The sequence below is a fragment of the Juglans microcarpa x Juglans regia genome, chromosome 3D, assembly GCF_004785595.1.
Source record: "Juglans microcarpa x Juglans regia isolate MS1-56 chromosome 3D, Jm3101_v1.0, whole genome shotgun sequence".
Taxonomy (NCBI): Eukaryota; Viridiplantae; Streptophyta; class Magnoliopsida; order Fagales; family Juglandaceae; genus Juglans; species Juglans microcarpa x Juglans regia.
The window spans coordinates 33162223-33172750 of NC_054598.1; the positions used below are offsets into that span (position 1 = coordinate 33162223).

Genomic DNA, 10528 nt, shown 5'->3' on the forward strand with positions numbered 1-10528 from the left:
CATTAGTAGCTTAATCTGTTGCACCAGATTGCCGTGGAGGGATCTTGATATGGAGTCACTTTGCACTTCATTCACCATTAGTAAGGAGTCACTTTCTATAACCAAATGAGAGATTCCAAGGGGAAAGCAAAACTGGACGCCTCTCAAAATTGCTAGCATCTCTATTTCAATAGGGTCATTAACATCATTTAGTTGAGGCAATTGTAGCCGGAACAACTTTTTGAGGCAATTGTTTTAGTTGTCATGATATAAAAACTGAAAGACTTGACGTAAATATATATAATTGTGTTATAGTTTTTTCACTCGAGGTCCTCCGAATCACAGCTACCTCGTGCAGGCCCCACTTCTACAGCGGTTTAATGCAATAAAAGTCCAATATCATAGTCATGCGCGGAGTGGGTCTTCCTCCTGATCTATATATATATATATGCCTCCATCCATTAAATTAAAAATCCAGAATCTCTCAGAAGTCTTCCTTTGAATTTAACATAAGAACTTGTATCCTCAAGGAAACACAGTGAGCAATATCAATCGGTTTTCGAAGGATGTTCTTGCAAATTACATGTGTTGTTCTGATATTGTCAGAACTGGCAGCTGCAGCAGTAGCAGCTCCATTACCCAAGCCTAACTGCCTAGATCGGTGCGGAGATGTCGAAATTCGTTATCCATTTGGTACAACAACAGATTGCTCCCTAAATGAAGAATTTTGGCTAGATTGTAACGATTCCTCTAGCCCACCCCAACTACTGTTGGGAAATATAGTTGTCACCAACATTTCCATAGATGGTCAGCTTGATATCATGAATTTTATATCCTTCGAGTGTTTTGAAAACTCAAGCGATGTGCTTGAGTATGACAATGAACCCTCTCTCCGTGTCAGAGATTTCACAATTTCCAACACCAAAAATAAGTTCGTGGCCGTCGGCTGTGACACTTACGCCTTCCTCAATGCTTTCCAAAACAATGAACCCTTCTCAATTGGCTGCACCTCTACATGTCAAAGTCCTAGAAATGTCTTCAGCGGATCTTGCTCTGGAATTGGGTGTTGCCAGGTTGACATTCCGAAAGGATTGAAGAACTTTACGTTAGATGCACGAAGCTATAACAATCACACATATGTCATTCAATTCAATCCATGCATGCTTTTGTGGCTAAACAAGACGGGTTCAACTTCTCCTCTGATTATCTTGTAAGCCTGCGAGGGAATAAGACCTATCCAATGGTTCTTGATTGGGCAATCGGTGATACAACATGTGAATTTGCCAAAAACCAGCCGGGTTACGTATGTGGAAGGAACAGCCAATGTTATAATCCCCCAAACGGTGATGGATATCTTTGCAAGTGCATTAATGAAGGTTACGAAGGAAATCCATACCTCGAGGATGGTTGCCAAGGTACGAGTTTCAAAGCTTCTCCAATAGTATTTTAACAAATTAATGAACACGTTCAAATGAAATGAAACTCCAAAGATCAATCTATGCCTGAATTTTGAATTTATTCATATGACGTTCTTGGTTTTGATTGTATATGTCACATATACGTGTATATATAGTATAATCAATTTCCTTATAAAATATTAATGTATTTAATGGCCGGTTCGAAATAGTTCAATCGTTTGTATTATTGCTCCGATAATTCAGATATAAATGAGTGCGAAGCAGACCCGAACCCCTGCAATACCACTACGTCAACATGCAAGAACACTGATGGGAATTTTACCTGTATTTGCCTCGACGGATACGAAGGTGATGGGAAGATCACAAGTGGAATAGGTTGCAGACCTATAGCACGGGCCAACAAATCTAGCATTAATATCATTATTCCGCTCGGTAAGTATATATATAATATATTATAATTATTTTTTAACTCAATAATTTGTACATATATAATACCTAATATTCTTATGGCTTTGGATCCCTAGCTACTTGGTCAATGGTTGTGTCAACGGCCGAACTGGCCGGCCTCCTTGGTCAACGTTGCCGGCTGGACATTGAGCACATATTTTCTTATTCTATTCTTATATGTAAAGCACCAATAAAACTCCATTGAGTATTTTTATTTTATATCTTCAAGCTTTTTTACTGTTGAGATTTGATAATATATATTGAATGCAAGAGCTAGCACAATCTGAAAACTAATGATAAATTAAAGGATAATCTTCATTCGTACTAATTCATGTTTAAATCTCTCAAACAGTATTAAAAACACAATAAATATTATAAAATCTACTTTGTATTATATAATTTAGACAAAAAAAATCAATCCAGTTTTATACCTTTTTTTTTATAGCTTTTTTCTTTCTTTTTTGCAATATGATGTCATAGACAATTGAACGAAATAAAATTTATATAAATGATGACTCTATAGAATCCAAAACTAAAAGACTACTAATTTTTTAGTAAGGCTAATGATTTTAATTTCAACTAGTCTTCTTTCAGTAGTATATATATTTCTTCGGGCATTTATAACTAATAAAAATTTACTTTCTATTAAGAAATAAAAGGTGGATATTAAAAGTCCCTTAAAAACTTAAAAGGTTTTAAGAAATGAAATTCTCACAGTAATCATTTCCATTTTATGTTGTGATAATCACATACTATGTTTTAACTCAAAGTCTTGAATGAGCTACTTAATTGCCTATTGGATTTGCAGTACCTTTGTTGAATTGTTGGTGCAAACAAAGATAACATGTTTGAATATCCGCAGCTATCAGCATTGGCCTCGTAGGATTGTTTGTGGGAGGTTCTTCAATATATTGTGGACTAGAAAGAAGAAAACTCATCAAGCTAAAAGAGAAGTTCTTCCAACAAAATGGTGGATTGTTGTTACAACAAAAACTCTCAAATTATAGAGCTTCAATGGAGACTGCCAAAATCTTTAGTGCGGAAGAACTTCAAAACGCTACCAATAATTACGATGAAAGTAGAGTTCTTGGCCAAGGTAGCTTTGGAACTGTTTATAGAGGAGTCTTACCGGACAACAAAATTGTTGCCATTAGGAAATCAAAAATTTGTGACAGGACTCAAATTGAGCAATTCATAAATGAAGTTATTGTGCTTACCCAAATTAACCATAGAAATGTGGTTAGGATGTTAGGTTGTTGTCTAGAAACAGAGGTCCCATTACTAGTCTATGAATTCATCACGAATGGGACTCTTTCTAGTCATATTCATGATAAAAACCTATCATCCTCACTCTCATGGGAAAAACGTTTGAAGATAGCATCAGAAACTGCAGGGGCGCTCGCATACTTGCATTCTTCAACTTCCGTGCCAATTATACACAGGGATGTGAAACCTGCAAATATACTTTTAGATGATAACTATTCAGCAAAAGTGGCTGACTTTGGAACTTCAATTTTGGTCCCTCTTGATTAAACAGAATTATCTACATTGGTGAAGGGAACTTTTGGATATTTAGACCCAGAATACTTTTATAGTAACCAGCTTACAGAAAAAAGTGATGTCTACAGTTTTGGTGTTGTTGTGGCAGAGTTACTGACAGGTAAGAAAGCGCTTTCTTTTGATAGGCCTGAAAAGGATAGAAGTTTGGCAATGTACTTTAACTCTGCTGTGAATGAGGATCGCTTGCATCAAATTCTTGACGATCAAATTGTCAATAATGTCAATATTAATGCAATAGATGAAGTTGCTAATATTGCAAAATGGTGCTTAAGTGTAAGAGGGGAGGATAGGCCAACTATGAAGGAAGTGGCAATGGAGCTAGAAGGATTGAGAATTATGGGAAAACATCCATGGGAAAAGGCTGATCTTTATACAGAGGAGACTGAAAACTTGCTTGGGCCACCTACACACTCGTTCAACATTGATGCCTACAATGGTTCTTCCTCTACCATCGCAACAATTGGGCTTGAAAGTATGAGGAACCAAGTCGTGAAACAATTAGATCATGACGGCAGATGAGGAGCTAGCTAGTCCATGGCCAATACATACATCATTATCTTCACCAATTGATCAAATTTATTACTTGTACGTACATATATGTGTATCTCTCATATTTTTTCGTGTTTGATGTCTCAATTTTCTTGCCGGCCACCTTCATTTTCCTTTTTGTAATAAGGTTCCAGTATCAATAGACATACCTTGAATAAATCTTTTAAATGATGTTATCTTTCATTATTTTTTTGTTATCAATATTACTTATATATATAGATATTTTGTACATTACCCTTTCTTTTATGGATGTTACTTTGTTACATATATTATATATATATATATATTATTTATATGTATATGTTTTAAGTTATGTGTATATATATACACATATAAATTTAATTGGCAAGTTTTCTTACCAATTAGCCAACAGGTTCGGTCCCATTGTTGTTTCTCCATCCATTTTATTGTCCATGGATTAGGCAGGTTTCCTCCCTAGTTACATACTTGCTTTTGAGGTTTGAATCGTTTTCAAGCATATATATATATAATATTAGTGTGTGTGTGTATATATATATATATATATATATAATTTTTTCTACTAATTGGTATTTAACTAATCCATTCACTAATTACGTACATGGGTGCATGGTTGGACACCATTCATGATCTCTCTCTCACACGATTGATACTCTTTGGTCAACATGATTGCCAGCTGCATGGACATTGATATGTCTTGCTAGATACTGAAATCAACAAGAGTAATTAACATTTTAAAGTCTTAATTAATATTCTACTCTGATCATTTTTTGTGTATGTATATTTACCTTTAAACTTGTTGATGACAATGATATATAAGAATAAGAGCAATATATATATAACTAACTCTACCAGTAGATCAAAAGTAATATAAAAATCTATTAATTAAATATTTTATCTTTTATCTTGTTATTTTTAAGCGTTAAGACTTAAGACTTGATATAAAAGCAAGAGTCCCTTTGGTTCCTCCTCAAACTTTAGAACCCAGAATAGAAGCGGATCGAAAAGAGTGCTTATTGTATATCGGTAAGACCTAAAATATTTCATGTATACTTATGTGATTCTCTTTACCTAAATTAAGGAACTTAATGATAGTTCAAAGTATACTTTGAACAAAAAAGTAATCAATCCCATGAATCTGTTTCAAATAAAGGGATCGAGTTGCTGCTGTCAAGACTTAAGTGTAAAACCACCCAGGTATTACACCTTCCAATCTTGACGCGCTCTCTCAATAGTCTACAAATTTTAAGTATCTATAGGTATCTAGTGCATTTGAACTCGATTGTGATGTAACATTATTCTTTCTGTTTTATGCATTATCTATAGGTATCTAGTATGATTCACCAAATATGCATTTGCCCAAATAGAACTGAAGTCTTGAATGAGCTAGTTACCTAGCTACCTATTTGATTCGCAATAACTTTGTTGAACTATATTTATGGAAACAAAGATAACATGCTTGAGTATGTGCAGCTATCCGCATTGGCCTCATAGGATTGATCATGGGAGGTTCTTCAATATATTTTGGACTCTAAAGAAGAAAACTCATCAAGCTAAAAGAGAAATTTTTCCAACGAAATGGAGGCACATTGTTACAACAAAAACTCTCAAATTATAGAGCTTCTACAGAGGTTGCGAAAATCTTCAGTGCAGAGGAATTGGAAAAGGCGACCAATAATTACGATGAGAGTAGTATCCTTGGTCAAGGAGGCTATAGAACTTTTATCAAGGAGTCTTGCCAGATAATGAAGTTGTTGCCATTAAGAAATCAAAGATTTGTGATCAAAGCCAAATTGAGCAATTCATAAATGAGGTAATTGTACTTAAACAAATTAACTATAGAAATGTGGTTAAGATGTTAGGTTGTTGTCTAGAAACAGAAGTTCCGTTACTAATTTATCAATACATCACAAATGGGACTCTTTCTAGTCACATTCATGATATAAACCTATCATCCTCACCCTCATGGGAAAAACATTTGAAGATAGCATCAGAAACTGCAGGGTCACTTGCATACCTGCATTCTTCAACGTCGGTGCTGATTTTACACAAGGATGTGAAAACTGCAAATATACTTTTAGATGATAACTATTCAACAAAAGTGGCTGACTTTGGAACTTCAATTTTGGTCCTTGTTGATCAAACACAATTATCTATATTGGTGAAGAGGACTTTTGGATATTTAGACCCATAATACTTTTATAGTAACCAACTTACAGAAAAAAGTGATGTCTACAACTTTGGTGTTGTTGTGGCAGAGTTATTGACAGGTGAAAAAGCACTTTGTTTTGATAGGCTGGAAAAGGATAGAAATCTGGCAATTTACTTTAACTCTGTAGTAAAAGAGGATCGCTTGCATCAAATTCTTGACAATCAAATTGTTAATGATCACTACAACACAATTGGTCTTTAGTGACAGTTGGGAAATTGTGACAGTCCCCAAACCGTCACTAAAAGGCCTTTTCTGTGACGGTTTCTGGAAACCATCACTAAAGACAGAATGAGGTTTTTCTAATGTTCGAATGTCAAATTTACGTTCAAACAATCTGGCAACTTACGTGCGAACATGAAATGTTTTGGCGCCAATGTTAACGTTCGAATGTTAAATGTTTTGCGCCAACGTTCGATTGTTAATTAATAACTTTCGAATGTTGATTGTAAATTTAAATTAAATTACTCTAATTTAAAAATTATGTAGTTTTTATAGTGCATAATTTGTGAACAAGTCTAAAAAATTGACTTGTATATATTTATATATACACAATTTGTAATATATAAATATATATTTATGTTTATATATATTTGAAGTGTAGCAATTTAGTATTAAAGTTGAAAAATATAACATTAAAGAAGATTGAGAATTAAATGGTGAAAAACCATAGAAATATTAAATAATATTTTTCTTTATAAATAATAAAAGCAAAAAATTAAATATGATCGAATTTTTTAAACAACACTAAGATGATAGCGTTGTTCGCGAAATTCAAACTCCGTACCTCCTCAGTCAAGGTATCAACCTTGTCGTTGAGGATATCTACACGATGGGAGATCTCAATTACAGACGCCTCTATATCCGCGAGCGATCGATCGATCTTATGATCGATATGCGCAGTCAGCTGTGAGATCACCGCATCAACCCAAGCAGGCCATGCATCTCCCATAGATGTACTCGGCGGCTGCTAACTACTACTCCCCACATGACCTGGCTCAGGCTGCGTCGGAGGAACTAGATCCTCTACAGGGGTGGCTGACGTCCCCTAGCCTGTCCAATGCTACGTGGATGAGTGGTTATGTCGAGGGGGCTCATCTGATCTTTCACCCACTCCTCTGGCTGAGTTGGCACTCCTCGTGCAAGTAATAGCCTGCTAATTAGGACACCGTATGGGAGATTATCCGTGGAGACGATGCTCGCCTCATAACGGATCCCCTCAAAGATGTGAAGTGACAAATCTATGGGATCTCCACGTGCCACTCGTATCAAAAACAGTGCCCGAAGCTGACTAAATGTGGTTTTATGTGCCACAGGATCCACATTTGTTGCAACAATAAGGTGCAACATGCGGAAGAAAGGTAGCAGATGGTTCTAGTTGAATGCGTTCTTCCTCTTGATCTGCATGCGGTCCCTCCCGGTGAGGATGTAGAAATCCTCGTCTAGGTCATCATCTCGAGACTCGAGGCCAATATCATCGGCCTCTGATCGGTCTGCATCTCTGGTTGATGCTAGCTCAAATGGGGGGCCAGTAGATGATGCAGAAGTGGCTACATCCTCACGGGATGTAGCGTGTGCAGATGTCTCAACTCTTCGACGAATCCCGAGGTGCTCGGCGATGACATACGGTGAAATCTCAATAGAAACACCGCGTACAGTCACGGTGTCAGAGGATGTGTCCTGAGGCATGGCACACATCCCCATATAGAACTCCTGAACAATTGAGGGGTATACCTTCCCCCTCAATGTGCAGATATTTCCCTAGCCTCTACTGAGGAAAACATCTCTCAGGTTCGTCTGCTCCCAAATGAGTTCGTCGAACTCATTAATCAGGACATCTCCCTCTACCGTAACAGTACGAGTCTCGATACGAGCAGTGTCCTGAGTGTCTCATTCCCTCCCTCGTTTCCTAGTATGCAGAGGATGAGCCATATCATGAAAATAGAGAAACAAAAAAAATTATTTACATTGATGCATTTTTTGTGTTAATTTTAAGCTGCTCTGCATTAACGTTCGAACATAGTAAAATATACGTTCGAACGTTAAGATAAAACATTCGGACGTGTTTCCTTTACATTCGCAAGCAAAACACATACGTGCGAACGTATAACATACACGTTCGAACATAAGCAGTAAATAAATATTGGCTGACATACGTTCGGACGTTTATGTTATATGTTTGAACGTATGTCTTTTGCGTGCAAACGTAAATATGAACGTCAGAACGTTGAAGCATAAATAAAATAAAAAAGTAGTACGTTTGGACATTATAATTAAACATTTGGACGTAACTTTTACAAAAATAGTGTTCGAATGTAAAAAAATACACGTTCGAACGTATAAGCTATAACAGCTATATAATTGTAACGTCGTATGTTCGAACGTCTTGGTAAAACGTTCGAATGTAAACAACAAATAAATTTAAACAACATACGTTCAAACGTCTATCTTATACGTTCATGGTATTGTTTTACGTGCGAACGTAAATGATTTACGTTCGAACGTTGAAGCTTAAATAAAGTTAAAAAAGTAGTACGTTCGGACGTATTCATTAAACATTTGGACGTAAAATTTATGAAAAACAACGTCCGAATATAAAAAATTAACATTCGAACGTATAAGCCTTAATGACTATGTAATTGAAACGTCATATATTCGAACGTCTTGGTGAAACGTTCGAACATTACGAGACAGAGTGTCTGAGTTGACTCAGCCATTATTGAAATCTCAAAAATTAATCTACAACATTCTAAATGCCGAAATGCCACCGTAGAAATGAAGTATATAATTTAAGAATCATTTCTATGGTGACTATTTGGCCAATGGCAAGCCGTGGTGGCCGAAAAATGGAGTTGAAAATCCGGCTACCACTTATCATTTTTTAAACAAAACTCAATCTAAATCTCAAATAAAATACATGTTATTTGATTAAAAGATGAATGCCTACCTTTTAGTGACGGTTGTGGCGGAGATTGACGGCAGCGGCGACGGAGGAGAAGCGGCGTGCAACAGAATGACGATGATAACGGTGAAAATGACGTTTCGCCGTTCTGTTTCCACCTTATATACACAAAGCGTTCGTACGTAATTCTTAGTACGTTCCAACGTTTTTCGATTTATTTTCCAAAATATTAACTATAATATATTATATTATTAATATATGTTATATATTATAATGTTATATATAGCATTATAATATATAATATTATACTATAATATATATAGTATATTATAGTATATATATACTGTGCATTATATAGTATATTATATATACTATATTATATATATTGTACAGTATATATCTAATATAATATAACATAATATATAATATATTATATATATATGATCTATTATAAACTAATGAAATCAACATTAGAACCACATACTCTTATTACTTGTCTAAAACAATATATTTTATTATTACAATCTAGTATCCAAAATTCTAGTGTACAATTTTCTAAATAATTTGATTGGAATCAAATTACTCTCTATAATGAATGACAATTAGATTAATTTTTTTTTTTGAATTTGTGAGTGCTAGTTATATTTCTAAAGTTTAGCAATATGTTTATATATGTTATTGTGATTTTATGCTTACTCTTGAAATAATTGTGATTATTGTTTGTGGATTTTGTGAATAGTTTGTGAGTTTATGGTGTTCATTGATGAATTAATATGTGTATAAATATTGTTGTGAGAATATTGTGAATATGTTGTGATATGAATTTAAAATATTGTGATTATTGTTTTTGAATTTTTATTGAATATGTTTAACAAGAAAATTATAAGTTTATGATTTTAATTTAGGTAAAGATTAAAAACATTTAATATACAGATAATATGGAGTTTAATATTTAACATGGAGTAAGTATATATAATATATTCATACTAATTTAGTTAGAATATGATTATTATTCAAATTATAAGTATAGTGTAAATTATGTCTTAAAAAAATAAAAATAAAAAAGTATATAACTTAACTATATATAAAGTATAATACCTTTTTCATATAGAAGGAGATAAAAAACGGGGCTGGCCATTGGATCAGTAAATAGCAAGGTGCATTTTTTTGGGGAGGATCGATCCATTTTGTTTTCAAAGTAACATTCAAACATCCTCCATGATTGTGCATGTTACAAGTAATAAATATATAGAAGACCGACTAGCTAGCTAGCTTGGTGATCACGTTGTAGTTGCGTACCTTCATTTGTTGCATTTGTGGCTATGAAGTGGGTCGTACGTATTTTCAGACATCGAGATAGGTGTCCATTAAGTGGTAGTCCTAGCCGTGCTGCAACAGCTGATAGTCATTGAAAGTCGGGAATATTTATGAACGGTATGAAACTGGGTTGGATGAAGTTCAAAGTCATATATTTGGATGCAGTTG

The 10528-nt window shown here is 34.6% G+C and overlaps 2 pseudogenes; both read left to right on the top strand.

The window, feature by feature from the left end:
• Positions 1-545: 545 nt before the first annotated feature.
• Positions 546-3966, top strand: LOC121255238 (annotated as a pseudogene).
• Positions 3967-5434: 1468 nt separating this feature from the next.
• Positions 5435-6345, top strand: LOC121255239 (annotated as a pseudogene).
• The last annotated feature ends 4183 nt before the right edge of the window (positions 6346-10528 follow it).